This window comes from Biomphalaria glabrata, chromosome 11 (assembly GCF_947242115.1).
Source record: "Biomphalaria glabrata chromosome 11, xgBioGlab47.1, whole genome shotgun sequence".
NCBI lineage: Eukaryota > Metazoa > Mollusca > Gastropoda > Planorbidae > Biomphalaria > Biomphalaria glabrata.
This window is the reverse complement of record NC_074721.1, coordinates 40,354,878-40,365,792: the sequence shown is the minus strand read 5'-3', so window position 1 is coordinate 40,365,792 and position 10,915 is coordinate 40,354,878. Positions and strand designations below refer to the sequence as shown.

General features: G+C 36.5%; 1 long non-coding RNA gene across 1 annotated transcript; it reads right to left on the bottom strand.

Moving 5' to 3' along the window:
- Positions 1-1,112: 1,112 nt before the first annotated feature.
- Positions 1,113-4,125, bottom strand: LOC106054938 (uncharacterized). The gene is made up of 4 exons (XR_001215474.2): positions 4,093-4,125; positions 3,365-3,436; positions 1,688-1,752; positions 1,113-1,309 (listed from the first exon to the last, which is right to left on the bottom strand). It is a non-coding gene; the product is annotated as an uncharacterized LOC106054938 (long non-coding RNA).
- Positions 4,126-10,915: the final 6,790 nt, after the last annotated feature.

Here is a 10,915-nt window from a genome sequence, read left to right as displayed (position 1 = left end):
ACAAAAAAAAAAAAATAAGTTGATTAACTCAAAAAAAAAAAAAAGTTGATTAACTCAAAAAAAAAAAAAAAGTTGATTAACTCAAAAAAAAAAAAGTTGATTAACTCAAAAAAAAAAAAAAAAGTATGAACCGAAATAGGCCAAGGTCTTATCCAATCTCTGAGGCTGCTATTTATAAAGTGCGACTCTGCAAGTGGTGGCTGCTTCTTCGAGTGAGACTCTCTCCGCATTGTCTCCTAGATAGTCCGGGTTTCTGACCCTGGTTATCAGGGTTTGACTTTCCCAGTTTAAATGGAGATTGTTGTTGTCATCTTATTCTGAGTAGTTTATCAGTGGTTCCAAATTTATTTTTTTTTGCAACATTTTTTCCCTTAACTCTTTCTCTCCGTAATTATTTACCACATTCTGGTGGAATAAACGTTGGTATCGTCAATTAGGAGAGAAAGAGTTAAGAACTCAAGACCGAGGATCTCCAGCCTATATAATCAGGAACTTTCTGGGGTCTGTTAGAGTGACAAAAATGTAGATATAATGAACCAATTTGGTATTTTTTTAAAATTCCAGCTGAAGCTTTTTAATTTAACATAGGAACTACGGACTGGATATTTGTTAATTGCGTTAAATATAAATATAAGGATTGTGGTTCCAAAATGTTGTAACGAGGAATACCTTTGCAATTCATGTTAAGATACTTAAATGTCTGCCTCTAAATTGTAGTGGTTGTTGGTCACAATAGCTTCTCTGCATAACATCACATCTACTTTGATTTTTATATTATTGAAATGTATTATTATTTTTATTTGATTCTCACCGTCTGCTTCATTTCACTTTTAGAGTTATTCCTCCTGATTTCTTCCATTGTGTCTATCATAATCTTTTCCTTATAAACTTTCAAACATTTGTAAATGCTCTCCCCCTGGCTGTCCTCCTCATTTATAAAAAAACAGAATAAATTATTGATTTTATTATTTGTTTAGGTTTTATCCATAAAAAAATAATTCTCCATCGTCTTAATTATTTCGTATATAAAATCCATCTTTTCAAACTACAAAGGAAAACACACACAACTTAAAGACATATATTCGTAAATCAAAAAACACAATTCTGATATAATTTAAAAAGAAAAAAAAAACTTTATTGGCGAAATCGTCTACATATGAACAACCCCCAACAGTTACGTCATATATTCGTCTCGCATTCTAAAATATTAATTGATTGTCTAGTGACAGCTGCAGTGTACTATAGAGAACCCGTCAACATCTTGAACTCCGGCGTTAATGCTGTGGTATCCACTTTGACAACAATAGATCTTGAAAGGTGATAAGGAGAGAAAAAAAAAAAGAAAATATTAATATATCTCTGAGCTGTTTTATAACAATGAATTTAACTATTTTATTGTAATATATTGACATTCTTTATGCTTGTTATGGCAGTCTCACTAAAACATACTGATTATTTACATTATAAATCTAGTTCGATCATAAACAATATAAAAGTGATTAACCTAAAAATATACTTTAAAAGCATACTTCGACAATGTCATAGGTAATTATCATTGTAACTCGGTAATTATTCTACATAAATTGCACACCTCACTAGATTTAAAAGCATTAATTTAACACGCTAAAGTGTGAAAACTCGCCCACCCTGTGCCATTCAAAAGATACCAGCTATACTAGATCATTACCTGTCCGTTTTGGAATGAGGTCAGCTCATGGTTATGGCATACTGGACCATGAAGACACTCAGCAGCTGTAATAACAAAAGTATATCAAATAATTGTAACGGTATGTGGTACTTGCGTGTAATGAGCACTCCTACAGGGTCAGACAACAGGCTCATCACGATTTTCAAAAACAAAGTGTGGTTGATTGCGACAATAGTTGAATTAGTTAAGGCACAACTTTACAAATGTCTGAATGTATATTTTGTAAGCTATCGCATAATTCACACAATAAAATAACATCTTATAATGTATTGTTATGAGTAATGCACGCTTGTATAACAAATTTCCTCACGGATAACGAGCTTTTACTATTGTTATTATTACTATGTTAGAAAAGAACGAGTATTCATTCTCTGGCGCAGCCAGGGTCGAGCTTCGTTAAAGGAAAACAAAATTCATTGTAGTCTCCCTTAACAGTTTCCACTGAGAAATATTACTAACAGCATAAAACGCCTTCACATGGACCTTCACCATTTACTTCATCCCTTATTGGCTTGATTCGTCTTTTAATTCTAACACAGTTAATATATTTCATTGTCATTAATACCTAAATAAATACAATAAATTTTAGCTTTTATATAGCGCCACTTTCAAGCTTATAGCATTCCACAATTGATATGGTCTAATTTCAGTTGTGGACCAGTGGGAGAAAGGGGTATCTAGGAGAAGGTTTTCCGTGCTGCCTTTAGACGCTCAGTAAACACAACTCTGCTCGGGTGTTCAACCTCGAGCCCCCTTCATCGGAAGACAAGCCAAGCCAAGTTCAAGTGTACTTAACCTCTCGACCACGAACTCAATAAGAAATTCTTTAATAGTTGATCTTTGTTTCAAATGAGAGAATCTAGATCATCTCCGCGTTGATAGTGATGTTGATATATCAACATTTTCCCGTGACAATGAAGAACTAAAAATTAAATTCTTTTCTACATTTACTAAAGAACACTTTGTTAGGATACACATTTGATTCGTGTCGTAATCTCGAGACCAAAAGAGTAGATAGAATTAGACAGGAAATACGTCATGTTTAGAGACGCCAGGATTGACTGACAATAGAGATGCTTAGAGTAGAAGACTCGACAACCATTTTCCCCAGTAAATAAATGTTTTTTAAGGTTTACTAAAGAGTTATCCAGTTCTTTAACAAGCCCCTAAAAAGCCGAGCAGCTGTGCGGACTTGCATGTGATGTATACGTCATGATTGGGGCACAAGAACGTGTTGGCCTATGGTCCAATATCCTTTGTGGACCAGTTGTGGGAGGGGGTGTCCGGGAAATAAGTTTCCACCCAGGAAACACGACTCTATTCAAGTTGGGACTCGAACTCTATCCCCCTTATAAGGTGGCTAAGCCGTAACCAAGCGTGTCAGCCAATTATCGGTCCGGTTCTGGTCGTATTATAGTTGTATTTTGTGTTTGGGAAACACTGACCATGAGCAACACAGTCATGATTTTTTTTTAACTTTTAAATATTTGCATATGTCAAATTATTTAATATAAACTCATTCAGGGACAGCTATTCACTACGTTCAAATGCATTCATAAAATAAGAAAAGCAAGTCTGATAAACTTAATATGATATCTTATCTTATATAATACAGACGTTACTTCAAAAAAGAACTGTATAGAAGATGATATTTACCATTGCTAACAGAGTAGCAAGCAATGAGAAGAGCCAAGAAGAAAAAAAGCTTCATGTTGAATTTTGTTGGTTCTGAAAAAGAATTCAGACAAGCAATCAGCATTTTAGAACTATTAATTAAAACTATCGTAATAAACCGAATCTTTTCGAGTCATCCTTTTAGTACTATGAATTAAAACTTTCATAATAGATTGAATGTGTTCTAGTCAGCATTTTAAGACTGTTAATTAAAACTATAATAATAAAACGAATCTTTTCAAGTCAGCATGACAAATTTCCGAGATTAGAAAAACGGGCAAAGTGTAGAATCGCATTGGAGAATACGTATTTGCATACATTCTTCAACCGAAAAAAAAAATTAAATTCAATATGTTTTGAAGCAATTTAGATCAAAATCTGCACACAAGACTCGTCTTAAAAGATAAAAAGATTTCACTTAATTTAATTTATTTTTTTATAAACATAAATGAGAATTTCGCTTTTTACTTTTTAATTACTACTGAAATACAAATTCATAACATCAATGAAATTATTACAGGTTATTTAGTGCTGGTAAAATGAGACCCTCCTTCTCCTCAGTATGTCATCCCCTCCCCCTCCTGGGGAGGGGCACACACCTACTTTTTAAAAAAAACTCAAGTTAAGACTTTCTGAAGTATCAAAGTATTATTAAGTAAGAAAGTTTTGACCTAGCCTGACAGAAATTCCAGAGGTAAAATTGAGCTCACCTGAGAGAGACCTGAGAGAAACCTGAGAATTGCAAACCTGAGAATTCAGTAAATGTCAACCAAACTTGAATGTATTTATAGAAATGTCCAAGGTCAAACGGAGATAATCTGACAATATAAAATACAAGTCGATTTGTTGTTATTTATTTATTTGTTGTTGATTTTTTTGTTCAGCCTTGATCGATGATAAGATATTTTGTTTTAAAGTTTGATAAGGCAAAGTTTGCTGTTCTGGCAAAAAAAAAAAAAAAAAATAATGTTTGCGAATTCTGTTCCTGAGATGACCGGAACCCTTGCACCTAACCAAGTAGGGCACTGGGGCGAAATTGTCAGCAAACTAAAAATTTGTGGGATGTGTGGTCGAGTGGTGTATCTTGCATAGCTATCAAAGTGGCTTGAGTTTGAACACCATCTCTATCTGAGTTGTCCTTTGGGAGCACCTAAAGGTAGCATCAAAACATTTTCCCAGATATCCCCATTCCCCCCCCCCACAAGCCTACAAAGGAAATGGCAAATAACGCACTGAGCATGTTATAGGCATGAAGGATTCACTCTACAAAAGCCATTTTTAAAAGTAAATTATAATTCCGTTAACCTCGAAACTGACCCCCCCCCCCCCCTTTTTTTCTTTTTCTCTTTTCTTTGATGCTCTTCATTGTATTGACCAGAATTACTTGAAATCAGCCTGTAATCTACACAGTCTAGGCATCACGTCTGCTGGAAGATAACTCCGTCGTTTTGCACAGTGATTTAAATTGCAGACGTAGTGGAAACAAACTGGATGCATTGGGATGTAATGAGGGTTATAATGAACAAATCAGAGAAACCTCATGGAATGCTTCATAAGGCTTTTACAAAGGCCAGCTCCTCTACCACCAAAGCGAAAGCCACATTGACCTGCAATATATGTGGACGGGAGTGTCTCTCCAAAAATAGGGCTCCACAGCCACATGAAAAAGCGTTCGAGATGAACCATTGTCGTTCTACGACTGAAGGAGGCTAATGGACAATGCGTCGAGTGACATGGATAGTATGATAACAATCCACAACATCAATGTCGTTAACGCATTCTCACGACATTACACAAAATAAACAAGTATCAACAAATCAATAACATTGTCCTAGTTTGTACCCTACGATATTTTGGACACGTAAACAATTATGCAAGGTTAACAAATCATATGATTTGGATTAACAGTGCGTATTAGCTTTACGAATTTTGCATATATTTATGTTCATATAAAGCACTAAGACGTGCACAATTTTATACATGTATTCATTCAGTCGTAAGAAGAAGTCTAAACCCACGCTACAGCACTCGAACCATAAATTATTGGCAGGATGCCTGGAAATGTGGAATGGCTGTCATTATGATGATCCCAAGTCTGAACACTGGCCGCTTCCATCTCCTGCAGACTAACAGAGCTTTGGACTTAAGATCTAAAGAATTTCTGCAGTGAAGTCCGAAACTTACACACTGCTTGGCCGTTTGATATGAGCTATGAACTGTTGTGACCATGGTTCCGAATTCAAATCTGTCTTGTTCTATCCCTTCTGTCCTGCAGGAGGTTTGAACTAGGTCACTTGGAATTATTCATTTCAGAAGCAAAAATTATATGCCGAAAAAAATATTTTCAAAATTATATTCTCCGCCATGTTTCATGTACGTAACAGAAGAAATTTAAAAAAAAATCCTTTTTGAATAAAAAGAAAAACGTTTTTAAAAAGCCATTTTTTAAAGACAATACACCCATTATACAACAACAAAAATAGAAATAAAACAAAATTAATTTTTCAACAATCCAATGACGGTATCCAGAGAAACAATTTTAATTACCGTCAGCTCTTTGTACAAACACTGCTACCCGGCGGACGATGTCTAATTTAGTAATTACTAATTGGTACTTTTATTATGTAGACTAGATCTATACTTCTGATTTAGAACTCTTAAGATCTACCTCTAGATCTAGAATCTAGACGTAATCTCGATTAGATTTACGAAAACATTTAAGAAACGATTATCACTAAACTGAAAGTGCCTTTAAATGTAATAAACAACTCAGTTATCGGCACACTACGCGGTGTTCTTGTTTCTTTATTCCAATTTACTGCCAAATTTAAATTATCTAATTTTTTACTTGAAAAAACGATAACGGTCAGAATAGAGCCTTCACCGTGTGGCCAACGAGCTAGCTAGCAACTCCCCAAATTTATAGGAAAATCGTTAGAGCTGTTTTTGAGATCGGTGTCCAGTTGTGCTTTGATTAGAGGTAGGCCTATTCTAAAAATTCCTACTTAATACAGGCAAGCATCTTTGAAGGTATAACCTTGCTCCTGATAACTTATAAATGATAGATTCAATAAAAAAAAAAAAAAAAAAACAAGGAACATTTTTTTCCTTGCTTCAATTTCCTCCCCTCCCGAATAAAGACCTACAGACCCAGACTTCCGAGACGTTGAGTTTATTTATTTAACTGATTAGTCTTGAATACATTCGGGAATATCCGCTGACGTATGCTTAGTCTGTATACAGAACGACTTGATCTTCAGACCAAATTTAATTATTAGATTATTATTATATTTTTGAAAAATCCTAACGCTCAAACCAGGAGTCTCCAAATGTGGCCAATTACCTATTTCCTAAAGATGTAGCCTATCATACAGGTTCTAAATAAACTCTTTTTCAGGAAAATCTTTAAGCCGTTTTCGAGATCCGTGTCCACCCTTGTTCCAGTTTACATGAAGAGTTTGCCACATGAAAAGAGGAATTGTAATAAAATGAAATTTACTCAGGGTATAAGTGTCGTTTCTATTCTTAGCAAGTGTAAGGATGCGTTAATTTATTTAGCGCCCGGTGTAGGGAAGATATGTAACTGATGCTGCGGATACTAATGCAGATGATGTTAAAGTCATTGTTTCTGTTGCCCATGGTTAATGAGGGCGCTATGTGACCAGCACAACGACCAACCTCTTTTACTTTTCCCCAACTTCCAGGTACCCATTAGAGCTGGTTGGACCAAGAGGCATCCCGAAATAAAAATCCCATTCGTCATCAGGGTTCGAACCCGGGAACTCCAATGGTCTGATTAGTGCCCAATTTAAGTAAGTGGAGCACAAGGCATGACACACAAGATAAGATAAGATAAGTTTTATTGATCCAATGAAATGGAAATTCAGTTGGACTAAAATTGACAACCTCAGCGTAACTACTGTACATTAGATTTTAGATCAATCGCCATTTACGTGCATAGAGGAAAGCAGCTGGCAGGAGATGGTCTCTGAAAGACAAAGTTGAAGAGCTCTGACAAAGGCTGTAGGACACATATGTGAGAGCCAAAGAAAAGTCTTTATTGAAGAGAGGCGCAAAAGAATAAAGAAAACTTAAACAGTCCCCACGCAGACAATGGTTTGGTCTGCATTAGATGTGGAGAAATATGCTGGTCACAAATGGGTTTACATGGCCATCCTTAATCTTCGAACTTAAAGGCAATGCATTTATAAATAATGACAAACATTTACTCATTTCATTTAATTTTGTTGCCAAAAACCTGATTTTTTTTTTAGTTTGTTGTGTCCCCCCTTTTGAGGATGAGTCTCTGGGCGACTGCACTGTTCGCACTACTGTATATCCGGCCCTGATCCTGGTTAGTTAGTGCATTAAGAGAATGTCTCAGAATGGAATGTTACAATTAAAATATAACTTGCTTAGCAAAGTTCATTATACACAATTATTTGGCGTATGTAGATAGCACTATCTATGTCAAGGACCTTAAAAACAGCTGTTAATTTTTCACCAAAGTTTGAAGACTTACAAAAAACAGAACTGTATTGTTTCTACATTGACAAGGGGACAAGAAAAAAAAAATAGTTTTGAAGGTTTAAAAAAAAAATCGGTTTATCGATTACATTGCACGACTAACCAATATTTTCACTTTAAAAGGGAAATAACTTGCCAAGGTTTATGAGTCTTGAAACATGAATGTATTACGAACGAGATCAAATAAATTGTTTTAATTAAGGAAAGATGGACACAACATATAAAGAGGATGGAGATTATAATATTTGCTTGAAATAAAGGTCAAAAATCTCTCATGAATCAGCCTGCGAGTCACAACCTGTGAATCTTAACAAAATTGTGCCGAAGAAAGAAAGAGTCGTGACGGACACAGTACTGTCTCTAAAGAAGACTTGTCGGCAACAAAAAATAGCGACCACCAACAATTGTTGCTAGCTATGAATTGTTGCTAAGAAAGAATAGCCACCAACAAATAATCATGACAAACAAAGAATCGAGGTAAACAGAGAATCCCCGCCAATAAAGTATCGTGACTAACAAAGAATCGAGGTAAACAGAGAATCGCCGCCAATAAAGTATCGTGGCAAACAAAGAATCGAGATAAACAAAGAATCGCCGCCAATAAAGTATCGTGGCAAACAAAGAATCGAGGTAAACAAAGAATCGCCGCCAATAAAGTATCGTGGTAAACAAAGAATCGAGGTAAACAAAGAATCGCCGCCAATAAAGTATCGTGGCAAACAAAGAATCGAGGTAAACGAAGAATCGTCGCCAATAAAGTATCGTGACAAGCTAAAACGTGTAGCAAACCGACATGTAGCAAGGTAAGAATCTTGGCAAAGAATCGTCACCAACGAAGAATCCTAACAAAAATCGTCACCAAGAATCATGTTAAAGAATCAAGGCAAGCAAATAATCGAGGCTAGCTGAATATTCTTTGTCCAAAACCGACTTTTAAGAGGCGTACTCAACTGACCTGAAAGTAGCAGTCAGCTGACAGTTTATTAAATAACAACCATTAGGTCTACGAGCTATCAGCTTCCACCCCCTTTTTTTTTCCCCCACAAAGATGAGACCGAAAACTGATCACCCCTATGCAGCATTGAATGTTTCTAAATCAAAACAGACCCCGATCGCCAGTTCTGTCACCGCCGCCGTTAAAGATAATGCAGAAGGTGCGCACTTCTAGAAACCAGACTAGGAAGGATGTTGACATTAGGAAGAAGAACGATTTCCGCCCAAGTCTATAGCCGAATTGAAGAGACTGCTAAAGGAAAATTGTTATGTATTTGTGATGTCCTGTGAAGAAACATCCTTGTCTCGTTGAGTCGTCTCACATAAGTTATTACAGTATTGAAGCCTCATTCTGCCTGCGTTAAGGGGTGTATATGCGTATTTCTAATGCAACATTTAGTCGAGGTGGGCGGATAGTTTTGTTGTTGAATGGAATCTGATGAAATCACGAGGTTGTCTTTCGTAGCTGAAGTTAATGACTACTGGCAGAAAGTAGAAAAGGAGAGATGTGTGACAGAAAGAAGTGCATTCCTAGAGAGAGGTAGATCTTGTTGAAATAATGATGTGTGACAGATCTTGTTGAAATAATAACTTGGGTTTCTACACATATCTATATCAAAGTTGAAACCTGTGTAGGCCAATATTTATAAGGTTTCCCTATCAGACCTTGCTATCTATGGGGCAGATGATGTAAAGGTCATCTTTTTCTGTGGTCTACGGTTAACGAGGGTGTCATGTGGCCAGCACAACGACCAACCGCCTTTTCTTTTCCCCAACTAATGTCAGGTACCCATTAGAGCTGGGTGAACTCCCGAAATAAAAAAAAAATCTCAGTCCGCCCCATGATTCGAACCCGGGACCCTGAACACTGACCTGCAACGTCACAACCTGTGGGTAGTTTAAACCAATAATTCGTTGCCACGTCACAGGGCTGTACGATGTGGCAATGAGCCTTTGGTCTTAACTCCCCACAGGTTGTGACGTTGCAGGTCACTGTTGAGGCCTTCTATATCAAATGATATAGGTCAATTTCGGTCAATAGTGATATTATAGATCAATACTGACTAATACGACACATATTCGTTACTACAAGAAGTACATGACTACGTAATAGATTCATCCGAATATGTTCACACCCGAATTGCATAAGACTATAAAAGAAATACTGAATGTTTTAAAGTCTTATCGATTTATCGTTTAAAATTGCTTGTTATGTTTAAGGGAATGAAAGTCACGCGAAACACAATATGTGGGCATATGTTAAATTCATTATGGGAAACAAGGGCCAGTAGTGGGTTTATTGCAATGTCAAGTCTGTAACAGATTGCTTATAAAAAGATAGGGCGGGTGCCAATCAGTACGGACCGAGGGCCTCTTTAAGAGCTTATTATCAACTCGTTTAAGAACTTACATTCAACGTGACCCATTCGTCGGTAGCACGACCGGTCCATTTGGTGGCAGGCCCACGGGGGTGCCCGAATGTATACAAAGCCAGACCGCCCTTGATGGGGCTCGCTATCAAAGTCTACAGGTTTTAAGAACAATATTTATAGTTGTGATAGTAAGTGTATGTGTTTTGAGTGTCTGGTAGTGCAGTGTGTGTGCCTGTGCATGAAATGACCAGTGGACCTTGAGTGTACATGGCTGAGTGAACAGCAGGGTGTCAGGACTGTGTGTAAAAGGAAGTCAGTTGAGAGAACAAGTGGCTGGAGTAAAGAGAATAAATAGAGACTAAAATAAAATCATTGTGTTTATTGAAGCTCATGTTGTTTTAGTGTGTCGATTACAATTGTTGTCAAAAGTATCTACTAAAAGCCTCTTAAATGTGTCTAATGTGTCTTAAATATGCTTTGAACATGACTATGTCTAAACTAGGTCTAAAGTCTAAACTAGGTCTAAAGTCTAAACTAGGTCTAAAGTCTAAACTAGGTCTAAACTAGGTCTAAAGTCTAAACTAGGTCTAAAGTCTAAACTAGGTCTAAAGTCTAAACTAGGTCTAAAGTCTAAACTAGG